Source organism: Aotus nancymaae, unplaced genomic scaffold (assembly GCF_030222135.1).
Source record: "Aotus nancymaae isolate 86718 unplaced genomic scaffold, 86718_ANA_hifiasm-v0.15.2.pri h1tg000007l, whole genome shotgun sequence".
Classification (NCBI taxonomy): Eukaryota; Metazoa; Chordata; class Mammalia; order Primates; family Aotidae; genus Aotus; species Aotus nancymaae.
Window position 1 is genome coordinate 5094317 of NW_026988418.1, and position 21737 is coordinate 5116053.

General features: G+C 51.0%; 1 protein-coding gene across 2 annotated transcripts in view; it reads right to left on the reverse strand.

The window, feature by feature from the left end:
* The window catches only part of HIVEP3 (HIVEP zinc finger 3), a 404917-nt gene that overhangs the window by 137561 nt on the left and 245619 nt on the right, over window positions 1–21737 (reverse strand). The window lies entirely within an intron of this gene.

Consider the following 21737-nt stretch of genomic DNA (forward strand, 5'->3'; position numbering starts at 1 on the left):
TGACATGCTGAAACTAACATGCAGAAATAAGTTTTGAGTCACTGTTTATTCACTTTAATTTTTTTAGCTTTGACCTCAGATAACCTTAGCATTTCCCAAAATGTTTTTCTGTGGAACTCTTCTCCAGTATTTCTGTATGTGTCTAAATGTGTATGTCTGTGTGATATATATGTGTGTGTGTATATATATATATATATATTCTCTGATCAAGTAATCTTAAAAAGCTGCACACAGTACCCACCTCTACACACACACTCACATTCACAACACTTACACATACCCTCACACATGTATACTATTTTGCAGGTACCCAATGCACTTTTGCATGTAAAGACTGAGAATTCCTGCAGGATAAGGATCTTTAAACTTTCCCAAATGTACTTGGCCATTGGACTTTCATTTTCTTCCTGTAACACATCTTTACACCCCGTGGCACTTGGGGTCTACACACACACCATGGGAAAAGCTGGACTTCTTTATTTCAAAAGATCAGAGCTTGCTTAAAATAAAGAGCCCAGATATCTTACCCTTTTAAAAAACAGATGTGTTCTAATCAACCCATGATGATGATGGTTTCCTGCCCACTTGGGCATTTTGTGCCTCTCCTAGATTTCAGGGTGACACCAAATGTTCGCATGCCAAGGCAAGAAACTGTTAGGAGGCCAGGCCTCCCAGACAGGCTAAGTTGTGTGGCTCAGCAGTTTCAGGGTGAGCCTGGATCAATCCCTTGCTCAGGGGCTTTCAGCCCAGGGGTCCTGAGAGACTCACCTAGGCCAACTCACTTGTTTTGTGAATGGAGAGTGAGGCACTAAGCCTCAAAATTCCCTGGCCCCTGGTCTCTTTCCTCCACTCCATGAGACACCTCTCCCTGGGCCTAAATGTTTTCTATTGCAAAAGAAAACCAGATTACCTTTAAAGGCCCTTCTAGCCCTCTGACTCTTCTGACTCTATTCTCCTTGCACCTATTCCTTCCCAGCTATTAGTCACTCTAATTCATATAGTCACATGATATAGCTCTACATGTAAAACTAGGTTTCTATCTGTCTCTTACAGCATCAAGTAAAGATGAGTTGGTGAACTTTGACCAAATATAAAGGGCAGACTTGGCATAGGTTAAAATATAAGTTATATGGTATACATGAAATTCACTTGGGGACAGTCCCTGAGGGGAGACATCTCCAATAGAAAATTCCTGTGCCAGTGTTGTTACAGGCACTGTTTATTTATTTATTTTTATTATAATTATTATTTTTTTGAGACAGAGTCTCACTCTGTTGCTCAGGCTGGAGTGCAGTAGCGAGATCTCAGCTCACTGCAACTCCACCCCCTGGGTTCAACTGATTCTCCTGCCTCAGCCTCCCGAGTAGCTGGGACTACAGGCATGCACCACCGTGCCCAACTAATTTTTGTATTTTTAGTAGATACAGGGTTTCACCATATTGGCCAGGCTGGTCTCAAGCTTCTGACTTTGTGATCTACCCACCTCGGCCTCTCAAAGTTCTGGGATTACAGGCATGAGCCACCGTGCCCAGCCCAGCCACTGGTTTATAATTTCGCTCCTTCTCACACAGGCAACGTGGGATAGCATGCTTGGGGTGATCAGTAGCAGAGATTTAATTACTTAATGACTCTTTATGGCTTTCCTAAGCAACCCTGAGGAGGACAGCTACTGGAAGTGTACGTGGATTCATTCATTTATTTTTCAATAAAACATTCATTTTGGAATAGTTTTAGATTGACAGAAAAGTTGCAAAGAGAGAACAGAGACACCTTATAGCTTCCACCCAGTTTCCTTTAATGTTAACACCTTACATAACAAGGTATATTTGTCAAAACTAAGAAATTAACATTGGTACATCACTAGTAACAATTTCACCAGTTTTTCCGCTAATGTCCTTTTTCTATTCCGGAATCCATTCCAGTATACAACATGGCATTTAGTTGTCATGCCTCCGTCGTCTATGTATTTTTTATTGTTTTCAAGAAATAGATACCATTCTCTACTTCATGCAAGGGGGTATGCTGGGTACTATGGTGGGTCCCAGCTGCCCTGCAGGGAGAAACACTGTGTCCAATGGGCAGCAAGACTGGACTTGAGTGTCCACTCTGCCCCTCATTTCTGATACAGTCCTAGACTTGTATGTAGTCACCCCGCATCTATAGTTCTCAGATTTCTCAACCACCTTCTAGCTTGTGAGAGAGCTGAAAGAGACAGTCTATGTGGAAAGGCATTTTGAAGGCTTAAAGCCCTATCCTATGTGGCTCATATCATTTTTATTATTAATGTTACTGTAACAATTATCATTAAGCAGACTTGATACACTGTTTCTAAAGCAGGACAGCCCAGAGTCTGAGCCGTCTGGCTGAGCTGACCCTTCCAGCTTCAAATGAGCTGTTTCCATAGACCTCCATGTGCCCTATAGAGAAAGGAAATTTTCCTCAGTCTGTTCAGTTCTCCAATTCCTTTATGGCTATCCTCATGGGGTATCACATTAGTGATACCTTCTCTGACCATCCTACAGAAAGAGGCTCTGAGGTGGGGCACGGTGGCTCAAGCCTGTAATCCTAGCACTTTGGAAGGCCGAGGAGGGCAGATCACTTGAGGTCAGGAGTTTGAGACCAGTCTGGCCAACACGGAGAAATCCCGTGTCTACTGAAAATTCAAACATTAGCTGGGCATGTTGGTGCACGCCTGTAATCCCAGCTACTCAGGAGGCTGAGATGAAAATCACTTGAACTAATGAGGCAGAGGTTGCAGTGAGCAGAGATTGTGCCACTGCAGTTCAGCCAGGGTGACAGAGTGAGACTGCATCTCAAAAAAAGAAAGAAAAGAAAAGAGCCCCTGATTTCCTCCCCATGGCATTCTCTAACTTCCCACCCTGCTTCATGCTTCTCCCTGGCACTGACCCCATCTGACACATTCCCTGTTGCCGGGTTCCTTGGTTCACGACTGGACTCTCTCTACAAGTTTATGAGTTCCCTGAGAGCCCCGACTGTGGTCTGTTTTGGTCACTGCTGTACCCCAGTGCCTAGAGCAGCCCCTGACACATAGTGAGGGCTCAACAGGTGTCTGCTAAATGAATGACTGTATGCTTAGTTTTACTCTGTAATCTCTTGCCTCCACCATGGTAACCTGAAAACAACTCTTTACACCCAAACATACTGTTGAATTAAAATAAGAGCAAAACTATTTGGGAGGCAGGTAGCTCAGAGCCTTTGGGTCTTCTTTAAGAAAAAAAAATAGGGTAATGCCTTTCTTTTAATTTAATTTAATGTCATTAACGTTTCTTTGCCTGCCTCCTCTCCCATGAGTGGCTTGCCTATTAGAAACCACAGTCTCGGCCGGGCGCGGTGGCTCACGCCTGTAATCCCAGCACTTTGGGAGGCCGAGGCGGGTGGATCATGAGGTCAAGAGATTGAGACCATCCTGGTCAACACGGTGAAATCCCGTCTCTACTAAAAATACAAAAAATTAGCTGGGCACGGTGGCGCGTGCCTGTAATCCCAGCTACTCGGGAGGCTGAGGCAGGAGAATTGCTTGAACCCAGGAATCAGAGGTTGCGGTGAGCCGAGATCGCGCCATTGCACTCCAGCCTGGGTAACAAGAGCGAAACTCCGTCTCAAAAAAAAAAGAAAAAAAAAAAAAGAAACCACAGTCTCTTCCTTGTCCAGAGTCTGTCTGCTGGCCTCCTCACAGAATCAACTGCAACAGAGTCCAGGATAGAAAAAGCTGGTAAAATCCCCACACCCCCACACCCAGCCAGTTCACTTCCTTACTGTATTCACTCAGCACTTGCACATCAAAGGCCCAAGGACTTCTCAGAGCAGGAAGAAACCCAGGGGATCCCGCAGGCCAGCCTGCAGCTGAGGACACTGAGGTTCAGAAAGGGGAGGGAACTGGCAAATGACACATAGTACTTAGTGGCAGGTCCAGGAACAGAACCCAGGACTCCCACCTCCATACCCTGGCCCTGATTTCTTTGTGAGCTGGAACCATCTCCCCATGCCCACCTTGCACCAAGGGACACGTACGTGCTTATTACCTGGAGCTCTAATCTGACTGTCTGCCTACACCTGACCATTCCTGGACATTTGAACTTGGGCACTGATGGGATGAGATGACTCTCCAAAGCAGCAATGCACTAGGTAGCAGAGCTAAGAGCCAGACAGAAAGGAAATAGGGGTTGCATTTGTTCAGAGCCAGGTACTTTATATCATCATCTCAACTAACACAGTGCCCTGCAATGAAAGCGTTATAACTGCATTTTATAAGTGAAGAAAAATGAAACACAGAGAACTTAAAAATGCAGCAAATTATGCAGTCAGGAAAGGGCAGGACCAGCATCAGAGTCAAGTTCTTCTTGGTAAGGAAGCGCTTGTTCTCTCTGCCCGACCACTCCATCAGAGACCTAAAGCCTAGACAGCGCTCCAGAGCCAGTTGGGCTGGGTCCCTAAAAGCAACAAAGTATTCTTCTGGTGAAGTAACCAGAATTATCCCATTCTAGAGATGAGGAAACCAAGACCTGGAGAGGGAATCCAACTTGCGCATGTCCATGTGGCTTGTGGGTGGTGGATTTGGTCAACGCTGAGCTTCTTGGGGATGCAGGCTTTCTCCTAGTGCTTAGCCCAGAGCTGAGCCCCTGGAAGGACCCAATCCACTGTTGAATAAATGAATAACTGACAGAGTAAGGTGAGAAGCTCAACCTCCTGAGACTCCCACAAGCCGGGTGTTTACACTCCAATTCCCCCACATGGTGGCCTCAGGAGCAAGAGACCAGGCTGACATAGGTGAGCACAAGACTGAACTCACACTGATCTCCAACGCTCACATCCTCATCTCTGAGCCCATCGATCTGTCAGAGGCATGGGAAGTGATGCTGGCCCCGGTCCCCATTCAGCCCTCAGCTCTCCATGGGAAGCAAGGGTTATGCAATGAAGAGGTTTAGGAAGATGCGGAGCTGATAATTCTTTCACACAAAGACTGGTGTTTATGACATGGAATGTACCTTCCTCTCAAAAGGCTAGTGTTTGGGGCAAATTGGTCTATTTTACTGCCCCATTTAGGAGCAGCTGATTGATTCATAAATACTGCAATTTTCTTATTCTCATTCATTTTTCATCCTAACAACTGAAAGTAGTTATTGTTTATTGTTCACTTACTAAGTCCCAGGCACAGGTATCTAATGAGACATCTGTCATTCTGTAGGTAAGTGTGAGCATTCTCACATCACAGATCAGGAAGCTGAGGTTTAGGAGAGGCAAAGCAAATAGGCCAAGGCACAGTGATAGAAAGCAGGAGATGCAGACTCCGGTCTGTGGGACGCCATCACTCATGCTCCTACCATGTGGCTGTTGTAGGTCCGGGACAAGGGGGTCGGAGCCACAGCCAAGGACAGATGGAAACGGGAGGCAGATGGAAGGCCTGCCTGACTTCCTGGGCCTCCTGCTGGCTGGGCTTCTCATCCCAGGCAGAACATCTAGCACGGGGCACTTCTCCACATGCCCACATGCTGTCCCCAGACTCTCCCATCAGACCATCGCGGTGGAACTTGGAGCTCTTCTGCTCAAAGCCCTCAGGTGACAGCACCTGGCATGCCCGGTTAAAAACCACTGCTCTCAATTCTCAGACCATTTTCTCACATCTACACCCTCTTCTGGAAGGTTCTAAAATGTTTCTTAAGAAATCTGTGTATTGGTTTACAAAGAATATCATACCTCAGAACCCCTGAGACCTTCCAATTCTAAGATTATCCACCAAGCAACAATAACTCATCCACAAATGCATGTGAAGGTTTGTCTTTATTAACTGTGACAATTATTCCCAAACAGCATGATGTTTATGAAAAGGACTTTGGAGTCCAAAGTCCTGGGTTTGAGTCCTAGGTTTGCCGTTTACCAGCTATTTAACCAACAGCAACTCAACTCAACCCAATAGTTATTAAAAGCCCACTATGGACCCAGAGCCCTGGGCTGGGAAGACTGGGGACACAGAAGCAGACAAAATGTCATGATCCCTCTTAGCTCTGAGTTCCTCATCTGTAAAACAGGAACCAACAGTTTCCAAGTGTCTGCTACACCCCGGGGCCTTGACGTGCATGTTCTCACTTCACCCCGCCAAGAGCCTGGGGAGGCAGGTTCTCCCGTGATCCCACTCTGCAGGGAAGGAAGCAGGGGCTCAAGGGGGTGAAGTGGCCTGGGTGAGCCTGCGGCAGTGTGTGGCAGTGTCTGCGCTCTTTCCATCCCATCCCCCGCTTGGCAGATTAGTCCACAGAGTGAACAGGATAATAGGGGAGAGTGCTCTGCAGCCGATCAGGAACCGCACAGATGTATGACATCATGGTTATTAATAATGGAAGCAGTGCAACTAATTCACGATCCTTCCAGATGGACCACCTGAATTGTCTCCTGTAAACCTCCTGCAAACAGAGCATCAAATTCTTTAATGCTAGAACTAAGAGGGGCCTTAGGAATCCGACCTCTTTCTCATTTACAAGGGTTGGAGATGGACAGATCTAGAGGGCAGCCCTCTGAGAGAGCAGAGGCAGCCCCGCCCTGCAAAGCCCAGGATGCACTGTTTGGCTTTAGTGATTGAACCAGGAAAATAAGTAGGTCTCAGATCAAACACCAGCAGTTAGCCCCTCCAAAGGGTGCTGGGGAGGGAATAAGCAGTGAACTGCAAGTGTGGCCTCTTTCTGGTCCCTAGCCCAGCTCCTTCCTGCTACAGGGCCTTTGTACCTGCTGTTCTTCTATGGTGAACATTCTTTCCCCAGAGCTTTGCAAGGCTGTCACTTCTTCATTACTCAGATCGCAAGATAAATGTCAGCTCCTCAGAGAACTCTCTGGGCCCCCACGTGTAGCTTCTCCCATTACTCCCTGGCATTCTCCATCATACAGCTTTGTTTGAGTTTTTTCAGTGTGTATATGACGACTTAGCTTTATCTGATCCATTAATATTCATTATCTCTCTTCCCACTGCAATGCAAACTCCCTGAAAGAAAGGATTAAATAGTTTTCACTGCTATAGTCCCTAGAATGGTGCCCAGGGCTCAGCAGGCACTCAGGAAACATATTCACTGAATCCTCCTGGATGTTGGCCTGGGTCAAGGCCATCCTAGCAGCCAGCAGACACTCATTCAATAAACGCTATTGACCATCTCCTCTGTGCCAGGTCCTCCACTAGATACAACAGTCCTTGCCCTCACAGTGCTTTGACATTGATTAAAACAAACAGCACAGGAGAAGCCAGAGCTGTGGCTATCCCATCACATGCAACCAAGTCAATATCGGCAAATATGGCAGGAAATGGAAGAAACTGGGAGACACGGAGGAAATGCAGTATCGGGTTGGCCCTGCAAAGCACTCCCACGTGTTCAGTACTCATCTTGGGGAGCTAGTGTCAGGCCCCCCCACCAGCTCTTGGGATATGGGGACAAGGGGACATCCCCATTGCCACAACTACCTCATAGCTGCAGCCTAGAACACAATGGGGTGGATATGTGTGTGAGAGAGTGTGTAGGAGCAGATGTGTGAGCATGAACAAGTAGACAGGATTGCGTGAGAGTGCATGGGAGTGGGTGTGCGTAGAGGAGCAGGGTTGTGTGTGTGAATGAGCGCTTGAGTGTGCTGGAGTGGGTGTGCGCGTGTCTTGTGTAGGAACAAACTTGTGTGTAAAAGTGGGTGAGTGTGTAAAATTGCACATGCATGTGTATGTGTGCATGTGTGAGAGATGACTGTGGTACCGTTACCGAGCTCTTCACCACAGGCTCCACTTTACACACTAAAGTCCCCAAAAGGAATGGCACAGAGTAGGTAACTGATCATCACTTAATTCATTCAACAATAAATCATTTGAATCTTTATGTTTTTCAAATACATTCTGCAAAGTGTCCACACACTGCAGCAAGACTGGTTCTAGAGAATTCTCAACTTCTGGATGTCATTCAATGAGATGAGAGCACTGCATGGGGAGTCACATTGTGGTCCCTGCTTTACCACTAACTACTGGGTGGTCTTGGGCCACTGTTTAGCTGCGTGATCTCAAATGAGCCTCTTAACTGTTCTGGGCTTCTGCTTACTCTCCATTAAAACACAGCAATTAGAATTCAGCTCTCAAAGTTTGGTTGCAACTATGCAACACTACATCATCTCTCTGGGTAGCCCCGGAAGCACTGTTTCCTTGGAGAGCAAGCCTATGTAACTTGAAAAGGGCCCTAGAGCCAACTAGAAAAAAATGCTGGACTGGACAAATTTAAACAGATTCTTTTATTGCAGGACTTCTCAGAGCCTTTCATTTGCCAGTATGGATTGTAATTGGCCAAAAGGGTAATAGAGAGCTTGCACAATTTGCCATTCTTACTCTAACAGGGAAACCTTTACTGGTGGAGCAGCTTTCAGAACTAACAAGCCACTGAACACACTGGGAAAATCTGCTACTAGGCACACAGGGCACTTATTAATGCCCCCTCCCCCTTATTTTTTGCAGATGATGGAACAGAAAGGGTGTTCTAAGTCACACACAGAGCAGAGCCATGACAACTACCAGCCCAGAAATCACCCAAACCACAGTCACTGGCATGTGCACAAGGCTTTACAGCTACAAAACATTTTTTATTTACATGATCCCAGTCTTCCCTGAAAACACACCTCTGAGGACACTCATTCCATTTTTGATAAAACACAGCCTGAAAGAGATGAAGGAGTCTGCCCAGAGTCACTAAGGGACAGACCCATAACTTGGCTCTATCCGTTTCCCCTACGTCCTTGATCAAACAACAATCAATACATTATATTTTTAGAGATAAACAACTGTGACCACTACGCAGAGACCCCTGCAAGACGCCAAGGCTGATGCCATCTGCACCTGTTTTGCAGCCACCACCACTTCTGTCGGAAGCCCAAGTATCCAGCTCTGGTTAACGGGAGTTGGGAGGGGGCTCTCAGAAATGTCCATGGAGTAGCAGCTGCTCTGGAAACACCTAGGTTGTGAAGCGGGAGTAGCTCTCTGCCAGTCGCCACACCCTCCTGACCATGCCAGGTACAACCCGCTAGGATGCACCCCCAGTGCCAGGTGCCATTATGCCGGGAGGAGGGGCTGCTCAGGAAGATCCAGAGCAATGCTAGTTTAACTCACTCCCAGCGAGCCCCGAGGAGCCCCAGGCTGCTGGGTTCTGACAGTCTGAAACTGCACGGCCTCGGGGGAAGCCAGGGCCCAAACCCATTCAGCAGTTCCCGCCGGGTGTGCTGTGTCCCATGGTGAGAGAGGGTGCGAGCGGTCAGAGCCGCGCCGGGGTGAGAGTCTGCGCTGGACACAGGAGGCTGTGCACGCCAACAGCCGTGCCAGGCGCGAGCGTGCCAGAGAAGTGTGTGAACTCGAGAACGCTTGTGTCGCCCTAGGGTGGTGACAGAAGTAGTGTCTGGGAAACGCTAGCTGAGATCGCGTGCATCAGGCCACTGCAGGCTGCAGAGAAGCCGGGGACCCTCGCTCCAAGGGTCCCAGGAGTTGGCACCAACGCACTACTGCACGCGCGCCCGCGCCCAGCCCTCTCCCACAGACGCGGCTCCCTCCGGTCCCTGTGCCGCCCGCTCGATGGTGCTCGGCCCGTGGGCTGCCAGGCCGCGGCGGGGGCGCGGCGCGCGGGGCGCTAGTTGCTTACCTGCGGGCGGCCGCGGCTCCTCTGCTCCGGGCTGGGCTGCGCCGCGCTGGACTGGGCTGCGCTGGGCTGTGCGCCCGGCCTCCGAGCGGTTCGGCAGCGCCCGCGCGCTCGGCTCCGCCCGGCTCGGCTCCGCCCGGCGGTGCCCCGGGCGCTCGCTGGCGGCCCACGCGGCGCGGGGTGGGCGCGGGGCGGGCTGGCGGGCGGGCGCCGGCGGCGGGCGCGGCTCCGGGCCGCCCAGCGGCCGCTTGGAAGCTCCTTATTTGGGCAGTGATGTCAGGGGAAGTCGCAGGGGCCGGACCACCCACTTCTTTCCATTCACTCCCAAGAGTTTCCTGTCGCCGAGCCCGGGGGACCCCGCCGCCTGCCCGGGGCGCCTCTCGTGCCCGCTCGGCCTTGCCACCTGTCACCCCGGGATGCCCTCCCGGCCAGGGTCGCAGCGGGGCTCGGGCGCAGCTGGCAGCGGCCAGAGGAGGGTCTCCTTGACTGGGGAATCCCTGGCTCCCGGCAGCCGCGGGGAGGGTCTGCGCCTCGGCCTCCTCGGTGACAGGCCGTGTCACTACGGGCGCCGCCCCTCCGCGCCCGCCCCGGCTCCCGCGCTGTCTTTTCCTCCTGGGCCCTCTAGGGAGGGCAGTCAGGGAAGCCCCGGTCGCTGCCGCCGGGGCCCTGCCGCTCGGCACCACGCCTTGGTCGAGCCCGGCGGGCATCCATCGCCTTCCCCAAGGTGCGCGCTCCCCGCCTTCCCCCTCGGTGCCAGCCCCGCTCCGGGAAGCCCGCGCCTCCCCAGGCGGGAATCCGCTTTAATGAGCTCTGGGTGGGGCGGGCCTGCCAGGGCCTCCCTGGGCTCAGGCCTGGGGTGGGGGCGGGGGACACCCCGGGGCTTCCCAATGGCTTGACTTTACCAGAAGCTGCTGGATCCCGAGATTTGGGCCTGAGTCACTCTGGTGCTTGCTCTGGCCAGGACCAAGCACACTTGAGCCAGGTCCTAGCCAGGCCACCGAAGGTCTGTGGGAAGGCCAAGACCCTGAGATCTCTCTCTGTGATCTGTATTTCACTGATGCCTACCAGAGGTTATGTGGCAGAGGTCAGCCCTCTGCCACAGTGGAACCAGGGCTGGCCCTGGGTTTGGCTGACACCAGGAACAGCCTCAGAAGAAGGTAATGAATGGAGTAGGGGTGGGGAGTGTAGAGCGGGGTCAAACCGGTCCTAGAATGAGGTAGGTTAAGTGCCTAGGATACAAAATTTAAGTAAGCACTCCCACTCAGGGTCATGAAAGTTGGAGGCCCCACAGGGGAACTAAGCACTATGCCAACCCAGGTTTCCAGGGGGATCCTTGGAGGCTCCACGTTTCCTTTGGCTTCAAAGTCATGGCCTCAACTTCCCTAGGCCCAAAGGGCGGATTAGTGGCCTTGGGCATTTGTGTGCCTTCACACAGCCTCTGGTAGAGCCGCCACCCTTCCTCCAAAGCCAGATGAGAGCAAACAGACTCCTCCCAGACCCCAAGCTTTAATGGAGGGAACCCTGACTTTCTAAGGGGCACGACACTCCTAGGGGCAGAGAGCAGGAAGCTGTGGCTCTAGGGCTTGCAGGGAGTGCAGGCAGGTGTGGCTGCAGCTGTGCATGGGCCTGCACACTCACATACACGATTACAAACCGGCTACCCAGCTGTTCTGTGGAGCACTACCACCCTACTCTCTCAACTTCCATCGTTCCCAGGGCCCAGTCCCAGCTCTAACTGGGTCATCCTCCTCTGACAAAGCCCCAAAGGGAAGGACCACACTTCCTGATCTGGCATGCAAGGCCCCACTGACCAGCTGCAGCTCCCAGAGCTCAGCCCACCCTGCCGTTTGCCCAGCCACCACTCCCAGCACGCGCAACCTTGCACCAGTGTCCATTTCTTGAGGTCTCCGCACAGGCTTTCCCTTTGAAATGTCCTCTTCACCCCTCCGGCTGTCCTTCACACCCTGAACCCAAGCCTGCCCTTGAAACAGGCCGTTCTCTTGAACAGGGCAATTAGGGTGGGGTGCCCCCTGGGACAGATCCCTGCTTCTCACTCCTCTCCTGCCCTGCCCCCACAGTCTTGCTTCCTGTTCTGGCTGGAAGCAACTCCAGGCAGAGGAGGTGGGTGTTTTGTTTTAATTCATGTGCCCTGAGGGGTGACTTTTTATCATTCACACACGCAGGCTCAGAAGACAGCCTTGCTCCTACCCCAAGTTGAATATCGTCCTCCTCTCCTTTGAGAGGTGGCCTGGCCCCAAAGGACCCTCTCAATGGATTTAGTCATCTTACTGTGCTGCCACAGGCAACTCAATAGTCCCTGCCTCTACAGACTGGCTCATCACTTCACATTACAGTCAGTTACAGGGGACCTCCTCTCCCTCAGACTGGGAGCTGCAGGGAACTTTCTATCTTGATTCCTCTCCCTTCCCAGGACTGACAAGTTTACAAATGTTTGTTAAGTGAATGAATGGTCCTGAGGGGCAAATCCTAAGACAAACTAACCAGAGGAGGAGCAGAATTTACCCAACCCAGAACTGTGGCTGATGTTTTAGGGTCCCTGGCCGGGGACTGGGATGAAAGGTGGGTTTCTCAGCTAGACTGGCTTGGATGCTCAGGAGGCTGGGGTGGCTTGGGATTTGTCTCCTTCCCCCTTTTTCTAGACAAACTCCTCTGTAGCCATCAGGCAGCCTGGGACATCCCCATGCCAACCCCCAAACACACGGAGTCCTGAGCTGGCCCTAACGAGGCGGAGGAGAAAGACGAAGGAAAGGGCAACTTATCAAGCCCCTTCATTGTACCAGACACAATCAGACTTGATTCCCCTGAGCCTTCCAAGCCACGAAGGCCTTTCCAGCTGTAGTCGTTCTCCAGGCCAGGAATGTCAGCTGGGGCTAGCTCCTCCCACAACCAAAGCCATCTGTCCCCACCTCAAGACTTAGCCCCCCACCTCAGTTCTAGTGCCAATTCTCACTGGAAGCCAGAAAGTCTTCAGGACTCTAGCCTCAGAGCTCAGAGAAAGAAGGTGGGGGCAGGCAGTCCTGCTTTGAGGTTACCAGCCTGACCTTGACGCTGCTCTGTGAGCCCCCATCTGCAGACCAGGCCCCTATCAGTCTGTAGAAAGGCAGACTCGGGGCACAGGGCACCTTTCCCACATTGTATCTGAAAGGCAGGTGGAGCCAGGTGCGTGTTCCTTCCTCTCAGCCCCATCCCCTGCAAGCAACTGGACCAGGTCTTGAGAAAGTCCCAATACTTGGCCCTGGGGGCCTTCCCACATTCCTTCATTCCTCAAACATGAATCAGGCACCATCTCTGTGCTGGGAACATGAAACACACAAGCCTGTGTTCACGGATGGAGACTGACAGGTAAACAGATATCCCAGTATAACTCGCTAAATGTTACACTGCTGTTTGACAAGCTTGGAGAGGGGCAGAGTGGGGGCATACACGATGGAAAGGTAAGATTCATTCTACTTCTGGAGCTACAATTCAAGAGAACTGTGATCCAGGTGTCCCAGGCTAGAAATGCTGAATGCTCGTTTCCATGGAAATGTTACACACACACACACACACACATACACACACACACACACACATACACATACACACTGAGCCTGGATCTGCTGTAAAGCCAGCATCACGCTATAGAGACTTTACAAGCTAAAGGAGATTAGAGCAGAGGGTAGGGTTGGCATCTGATCTGCCATCTAGAAGGCTATCTTAGCGGAATTTTCTTTCCAGCTTCTAACAACAAAATTACAGACAGACTTTTGGAACCCACTGTTGCTCTTAAGGAGCTAGGGACTGCCACAGTATTTTGGGAGCACTTGTAAGTTGGGGTGGGGCTGAGCAACAGGCCCTGTGGGCCCTCTGGGCTATGTATGTTTAGGTCTTACACTGACTTAGCAACCATTCCCTCTCCATCCTCTCCGTCCTCCATCCCCATTGCTGTGCTTTCCCGGACTCGGATGCTTTGGTTGTTTTCCTGTTTGTTTTGTGTGTGTGTGTGTGTGTGTGTGTGTGTGTGTGTGTGTGTACATGCCCATGTGTGTGGTGGGTGCTCTCTTCATAGACCTGTTCAACACACTAAGTTTCTGTCCTGGGACAGAGACTAGAGTTTGCATTGTATGGATATCACCTTCCTGAGGTCCAGCCCTCCAGACACAGTTCCCATCCTTTCTCTCCAGCCTGAGAACCATGTTTCCAGCTTCCTGCCCCATCCTTAATCCAATGCTGTGGGTCCAAGGCTATGGACCCACAAGGCTATGGGCCTTGGAGCCACACAGACCTGGGTTCAGACTCCAGCCCCACACTTACTTTGCCACCTTGGGCATGTTACTTGATGTCACTGATCTCGATGTTCTCATCTCCAAGGGCTGCTGGGAAGTTTTGACAAGATACTGCAATAGAACCCTTCACAGAGTACGCAAGAGTAGGTGCTTAATAATCAGTAGCAATGATTACTGTGCTCCCAAATGGTGACTCAGAATCCTCCTCCTCTCAACTGCTCATCTTCATTGATGTGGGCATCACTCTTCTCAAGTCCAAAGCCAGAAGCCCTTCCCTAGCCTGCTGCCTCAGCAGGCCACCATCGCCAACAAGTTCCAACAGCCTTCTCCCTAGCACTGTGCCCAGCTTACCCCTGCAATCCATTCTCCACACAGGTAGAGCTCTCTAGGACACATTCAAGTGGGTCTCTGTTCAGCGAAACCACCCGATCCATTAGGGCCTTTAACAACAGAGCTGCAGTTTACCAGTCCAAACTTCCCTCTCTCTGCACTGTCCCCATCCACTCTATGCTCCCACCATTCAGAATCTCTCACTGTTTCTGAGCCTGCCACGTGCATTTTGCACATGCAGTTCCCTATGCTTTTCCCCTCACTTATTTGCTTGGCCGCCTCCCACTCAGCCTTCCAGGCCAGCTCAGAGGCCACTTCCCTTGTGAAGGCTTCCCTGGCCCCCAGGTGGTGTTGATCGCTTCCTTTGCCATGAGCCCCCAGCACTTGATACAGACTGTCCTGGCTTGTGCCCCACTGTGAGAATCATTTCTTCATGTGTCTGTTGCCCCCTTAGATTCTGCATCTCTGCACATGACCACATCTCAGCTCCAGGAATGTCACAGGTATTCAGAGCATGCTGAACAACACACAGCTGCCCCTTTGACCATCCTGCCCAGTAACCAACAACTGCAGGAGGCTGGTTGGCTTCATGCTCATGGAATCGTTTTCCCCAAATGATAAAAGCATCCTCTTCTCCTATACTTCAAACTGAGATTTGGGTCTGGCCTGGGCCCTGGAACTAACTGCCTCATTCTGGCTTCTCACCAGCATTTTTGGGGACTCCCACAGGGCTGAGCAGGCCCCAGGTGGGGAAGGCGGGGCCTTCAGTTCCAGGAAATCAGAAGATTAGTCAAGCCACACTCCCCTGGCAGTTGTGAGAACAGGTTTTCCCCAAGCCAAGGGACTTGCAAGATCATCAATAACAACAAATATTTCCTCTGCCCATGGCTCTGTGCCCACCAAGGGAGGTGCGGAAGTATGGCGTCAACTTCCATGGCTTGGATTAACACAGATCTGGGTGCACTTCTTGGTCCTGACATGTACTGGCTGATTAACTCCCCTATACCTTAGTTTTCACAGTTGCAAAATGGGGAGAATAACACATCCCAGGAATAAATTAGAGGATTAAATGAGAGCAGATAAAATTAAAAGAGAAAATGCATTTAAAGTATCAAGAACAGGAGCAATATGTATTAGACACTCAATAAAGAAGTCTCCAATGCCCCCAGCTCAAGCTTTCTGGGGGATTCTATGATCAATAAGAGTTAGTCCTTGCCAATAGCTCATGAAGTGAGGGAGGAGGGGAATGAGAATTCAATCAGACCCTATAAACATGAACACAAGGTAAACATGAAAAGAAATGACAAAAAAGAGTTCTGGGAGTAGCAGAGGGAGAGAAGAATTCTGAGATGGCCTTATATTCTTCTTCTCTCCTGAGACTTTCATCCAACTGATTGATACAGCCCATGTGGCCAGCCCAGGGCGAATGGCTGGGTCGAGCAGGGGGTAGGCAGGAAGGAGTCCCAAGGCAAGACAAATGAGGCATGAAGGATCCTGTGCTCAGGCAGCTCAGCCTGGTTCCGGAGAGGCCTTGCCCACTATGGAAAATAACTATGACAACGGTGGATAAAAGCAGTGAATGCTGCCGAAGACATGGGAGAGAGAGATGAATACGGGAGGGGGTGGGGCCTGGTGCAAAGGCTACTCTCCAAAGCCTTCATCGACAGTGAAGGACTATGGAAGTGGCCTCACCCCATCCGTGCTCAGGCTCTGCTCCCACTGCAGCCCTTCTGGCCTCTCAAGGCCAGAGGTGAGAACCCCAATTCTTCAACCTTCAGCCTTGCAATCTTTCCACTTGCAGTCATGTCCCGGGAAGGGTGTGGCCTAGGCAAGACAGCTCACTAGTCGCTAGACACAATGTGAATTTGTATACTCCATCCTTTCCCCGGGCTGATCCTTCTACCTGGGATGCCTTCCTTTTCCTATCACCCATCCACCCTTCCCGTCAGCTCCCCTATAAATTGTCCTTGTCTATTTAGTGAACTCATCCTATTTGCTCTCCTTCAAATGTCCTGTTTTTTCTTATTTTTTCCTAACTGACTTCCACTCTCAGCAGAACTGAAAGTCCCCTTCTCAATGATGTTCTGGTAATTAACTTTGCATACACTATCAAAATATTTCTCACATTATAGTAAAGTATTTGTGTCTGATGTCCCCACTCTGGGGTCTATGGTAGGTACCTAGTAGGTGCTCAATAAACAGGGCACCTGGAAGGCTTTCTCCTGAGGCTTCCCACAGCTGAGATGGAATATGGCAGCATCCACCACTCTGCCTGGGAGTGCAGAGGAAGCTTCCATCAGGAACTCAAGGCTCAGCCCAGTCAGCCATGTACCTTCCAGCCTGAAAACAGGCCCTCTGAGGGCTGTCTCTTCTCCGGGCTTTTCTGCTGATCCCCTGCAACTTGCCCCTCAAACCCACCCTTTCTGGAAAGGTGAGAATCCCAGCAAGGGTCCTGGGCACCTGGCTGTGTCCTATTGAGAAAGGGCTGAGTCAGGTGAACTTACAAGCAGAGGCAGTGTCCCAGAGGGTGGCAGGGTGGAAGAGTTGAGGGGAGACCTGGGGAGGGGAAGGCAGGCCTGTGAATTTGGTGGCTAGGTCTTGGTTTGAAGGTGAAAGATCAATAGCAGTCTGGGGTTGGGAGGAGGGTGTGATGGTTAATTTCATGTGCTATCTCGGCTGGGCCGTGGGGTGCCCAGACATTTGACCAGACCTTATTCCAGATGTGTCTGTGGGAGTGTTTCTGGGTGAGATGAACATTTGGATCAGTAGACTTAAAGCGGATCACCCTCTCTAACATGGGAGGGCTTCATCCAATCTACTGAAGACCTGAATAGCATGAAAAGGCTGAGTGGGAGGAAACTCCTCCTGCCTGACCGCTTGAGCTGGGACATTGGTCTTTTCCTGCCTTTTTTTTTTTTTTTTTTTTTTTTGTGAGATGGAGTCTCGCTCTGTCACCAGGCTGGAGTGCAGTGGCATAATCTCGGCTCACTGAAACCTCTGCCTCTGGGTTCAAACAAGTCTCTTGCCTCAGGCTCCTGAGTAGCTGGGACTACAGGCGCCTGCCCAACTAAGTTTTCTATTTTTAGTAGAGACAGAGTTTCACCATGTTGGCCAGGATGGTCTTGACCTCTTGACCTCGTGATCTGCCTGCCTTGGCCTTCCAAAGTACTGGGATTACAGGCGTGAGCCACCGCGCCTGGCTGGTCTTTTCCTGCCTTTGCACTAGAATGAAATATCAGCTCTTCTTGGGTCTCAAGCCTATCCACTTGCAGAATGGAACTTATACCATTGGCTCTCCTGGGCCTCAGGCCTTCAGACTCAGACTGGAAATACACATGGGCTCTCCTGGATCTCCAGCTTGCTGATAGCAGATCTTGGGACTTCTCAGCCCCCATAAGCACACGAGCTAATTATTTAGAGTAAATCTCTTCCTATATCTATATCTATCATATTGATTTTGGTTCTCTAGAAAACCCTTACAGATGGCTAAGTCATGACTTCCCCCAGATGCCAAGGGGACCCTATGTTCCTTTTTTGGGATCTCACATCTCCAACAACTCTGAAATAAGTGGGCATTTCCTTCCTTTTCATAGCTAGCAGAGGCTCCACTCCCTGGAGGGCCTCTTTGCAGATGGGCACAAGCCATCACTCCTTTGTGGACTCCTAGCACTCATTACGGGTCCCAGCACCCAGTAGGTACACAGTGATGTTGACTGAACACATGCATACCTAATACTTATTTAGGTAGCCCTTTATGCTTTGCGGCATAATCACATCCATGTCCTCATGGGTGTGATCGCAAGGCTCTGTGAGGGGCAGGGCAGGGACCATCAGCCCCACTTACCAGATGAGCAAACAGAGGCCCAGAGAGGACCCAGAAGCAGTTCCAGCAGAGGGACCGTATCTCTAGGGCGTGGGCTTTCTCTGGAGCAGCCATGGGCCATCTTGCAAAAACAAGATGCTGCCCTGAGCCCAGGTGCCTCCGTCCCCCCTGAATTCATGCATTCTGTAACACATGTTCAGCCACTATTGACTGGGTCCTGTTCCAGGGACTTAGAGTACATCAGTGAACAAAATGGACAAAAATCTGCCCCTAGAACATAAGTTCTAGGGGAAAAGAGACAGGCAGTAAACAAGACACAGAACAAGTAAGTAAACCATAGAGTGTATTAGCAGGAGGTATGGACCGTGGCCACAAGGCAGTAGAGTAAAGGAACCAGGAATGCAGGGGTGGGCGATGAGTCACAAGTTTAAATAGGGTGGTTAGAGTCAGCCTCATTGAGAAGGTGGCATTTGAGCAGCATCTTGAAGCAGGGGAAGAATTAAGTCACACAGTTACAGGGAAAGGCCTTTATAGGCAAAGGGGCAACTGGTGCAAAGGCCCTGCATCGGGCATATTACACGGGGCCTGGTAGGCCACTGTGAGAGCTGTGGCTTTCAGAGAGATCAAAGAAGGCCCACACTGAGGCCTCCAACAGATTCTACCGATCCTGGAGAGCAGAGCCTGCTCAGGCAGACAATAGGAGAGGCAGAGGATGCCTGAATGGAGGTGGGAACAGTAGACAAAGAAGAGGTAGGAAGAAATTTTCCCTGATTATCATCACTTTCTGCTTCAGCCAGACACCCCCAAGAAGAGGCAGCTCCTGCAGGGTGGGGGACAGGCCCCTCCCCGCCCTGCATCACCTAAGCCTCCCTCTCAGAGGACTTGTGAGGAGTTAATGCAGTTCAGCACAGGAAAGCACTGCAGGTAGACTCCAGAAAGCTGGGCCCCCAGCTGGCTGTCACCATCACTGCTCAGCCTCGACAGGGAGGCAGGGGCTTGGCCTCTCCTCTACTACACACTGGCAGATGCAAGAAGCAGATCCTCTCCGCAGCCGATGAAGTCGCAGTTAGCAGCCTAATTTTAGACTGAGCATCTGCTCTTCCATCCCAGAGATGCAGCTCTGTCTGGGATTTGCTCCTTCTGGAATGGCCAGAGAAACGAATCCTGCTCTCTGGGAACAGGCGCTGGTGGTGTCCAGATCAGAGACGACCAACAGGCCCCTGGCATGGGGAGGCCCTCATAAGCTGTGCCACACTGGCCATCCTGTGTCCTCCTAGCTGAGCTCCCATCTCACACCGACAGCTTCAGAGTTCTGCGGCTGCCATCGTGGACTTCCACTCTGCCTTCTCAGAAAGCCGCAGGTCAAATGAGGCTCCATCTCAAGCAGAACAAGGGATGTTCCTGGACAGGGGTGACTTTTATCCATCCCCACACCCACAGTTCCCAACACAGGCCCCAAAGAGTTTGTCTCAGGTGATTACGGCCCAGTCAGACCAAGACTAGGAGAGCACAAAGGAAGGGCCAGTTGTTTGCAAATCTTTCCAGAAAGGCTTGTCGGAGGAGAGGAGTTTTGAGTTGAATTTTGAAGAGCGGGAAGGTTTTTATCAGCGGAAAAGCCGGGAAAAGCCACGGAGGCAGGGGAAACAGCTGAAAAGAGTATTGACAGTTGGAGAATAACCTGAAAGGAGGGAGAAGAAAGTGGGGAGACCCTGGTGGGTGCAGTTGAGTTGGGCCACAACTCCAGGCTGAGCAGTTGGGCTTGCGTCTGCAGGTGGGAGAGTCCATGGGGGCCCTGAGAGCCTGCGTGTGCTCTCACAGATGGGTGTGGAAGACTTCTAGGAGGGAAACCCATGTTCCTGGGAGAACTACCTTCCCTGTTGACTTCCTCCATGGGTGTCAGGTCCTTTGGGGCCCTCCCCACCTCCCTGGCACATGTGGGGCAGGGTCGGTGTGTGGGGTACACTGCAGGTGCCCACTCCCCTCCCAGACCCCCACACATCTCCTGGCATCAGGCCCATCACCTCCCACCCTTCTGACTGCTGCAACTACTGCTCGGTCCTCATCTGAATCCCCAGTTCCCACGGGCAGTGCTCTTTTGCTTCTCTGGCCTCAGCTTCTCTGCCCCGGGGCTGTTATCTAAAGATTCCTCAAGAATGACTCTGCAGGTCCACGTGCTTCTCTCTACCTCTCTGTGAGCGGCAAGCCCTGTTCTCTGGGCTAAAGACTTTCTCCACAACACCTTGCTTTATCCCCAACAACCCTTGAAAATGTTTATTATTTGTCACTTTTTACAGGTGAAGAAAAGGGTTTGCCGAGGTTAATTTGTGATTGATCACACAGCCAGGAAGTGGTGGAGCTGAGGCTGTCTGCCTCTCAGTTCTCTCCCACCAGGTTCCCCTAGCCTGAGGGCAGGGCTTGAGCAGTGGTGCCAGGGCAGAGGCAGTCAACATCTGGCCAGTTCGAGTGCGGAGTGAGGAGAGTGGAAGAGGAGGAAGACTCACCCAGGGACCATGCCTGGATTCCCTTGAGAAAGAATGAGTTAAATGCTTATGTAAAGAGATTTGCAAATAGATTCTACAAAACAACATTTGGATGATTTAAGTGTTAAGGAATCAGAACCATATGGATTAAATGTCCCTGACGTTACGTATGGTTTTAAAAATTAGAAGGAAATGTACCGGGAATACACACATACATAAAATATGTAAAGCCAGACCACATTTTTAGCTTTGTGGACATGGAGTTATTTGAAAAATACGACGCAGCTTCTCCTAGGCTGGCGGTCCCCCTGCCCCCTCCCCAGGACTTGTCTTCTCCCCCACCGAATGGGACTCAGCTCCCTCCCTAGGGGCCCAGCCTGAGAAAGAGACTTCCTGGAACAGCCTTCTAGATGCTCTAACCACAGGACAGTTGGAGCCAAACAGCTGGGTCAGGAACGGCTGGGGTCTCCCAGAGGCCAGATGGGTGGTCTCAGGTGCAAGGAGGCAGTGGGAGAATGCAGGTCTCCCAGGAGGACCTTTAAGTACTTTGTAGTGAAGACGTTGAATAGCTCAGGAGAGGCAGGCAGCATTTTCAGTTCATTATTGCTTTTGAACCTCACTCAGGTTTCCCAGCAGCCACAGGAGGAAGGGGTTATTACCCCCATTTCATAGGACAGGAGGCTGAGGCTGAGGAGGGCTGGGTGCTCTGTTCAGCTTACAGGCAGCGCACCAGACCACGACCTGGATTTCCTGGTCACACACCCAGAGCTTCTCCCCACTGTATCTCACTGCTTCAAACAAACCAAAACCACTAGCCCCAGTCCAATTTCTTGTACTTAAGCTTTTTTTTTTTTCAAGATTGTGTTAGCTTCTCAAAGTTGAAGGTTTATCTGGTGGGGTAGTTTTGAGGACTCCCTAAATATGAATAAATCAGGTTTGCTTGTGAGTCTAAATTGCACATGCTGTTGAGCTGCGGGAGAAGGGATAAAATGTTCAGTTTGGGAAAAACCAAACCATCAGAAATTTCCTGCCCAAGTCCTGGTGGCAAAGAGAGAGGATGAGAACCAAAAGCCAGTCTGTTAAAAGCATCACATTAGGTGCCAGGAGTGTGGGACCTCCCTGAACCCCCAGCCCAGCCTGTGCAGAAGGTGGGGTTGTCTTTCTTCTG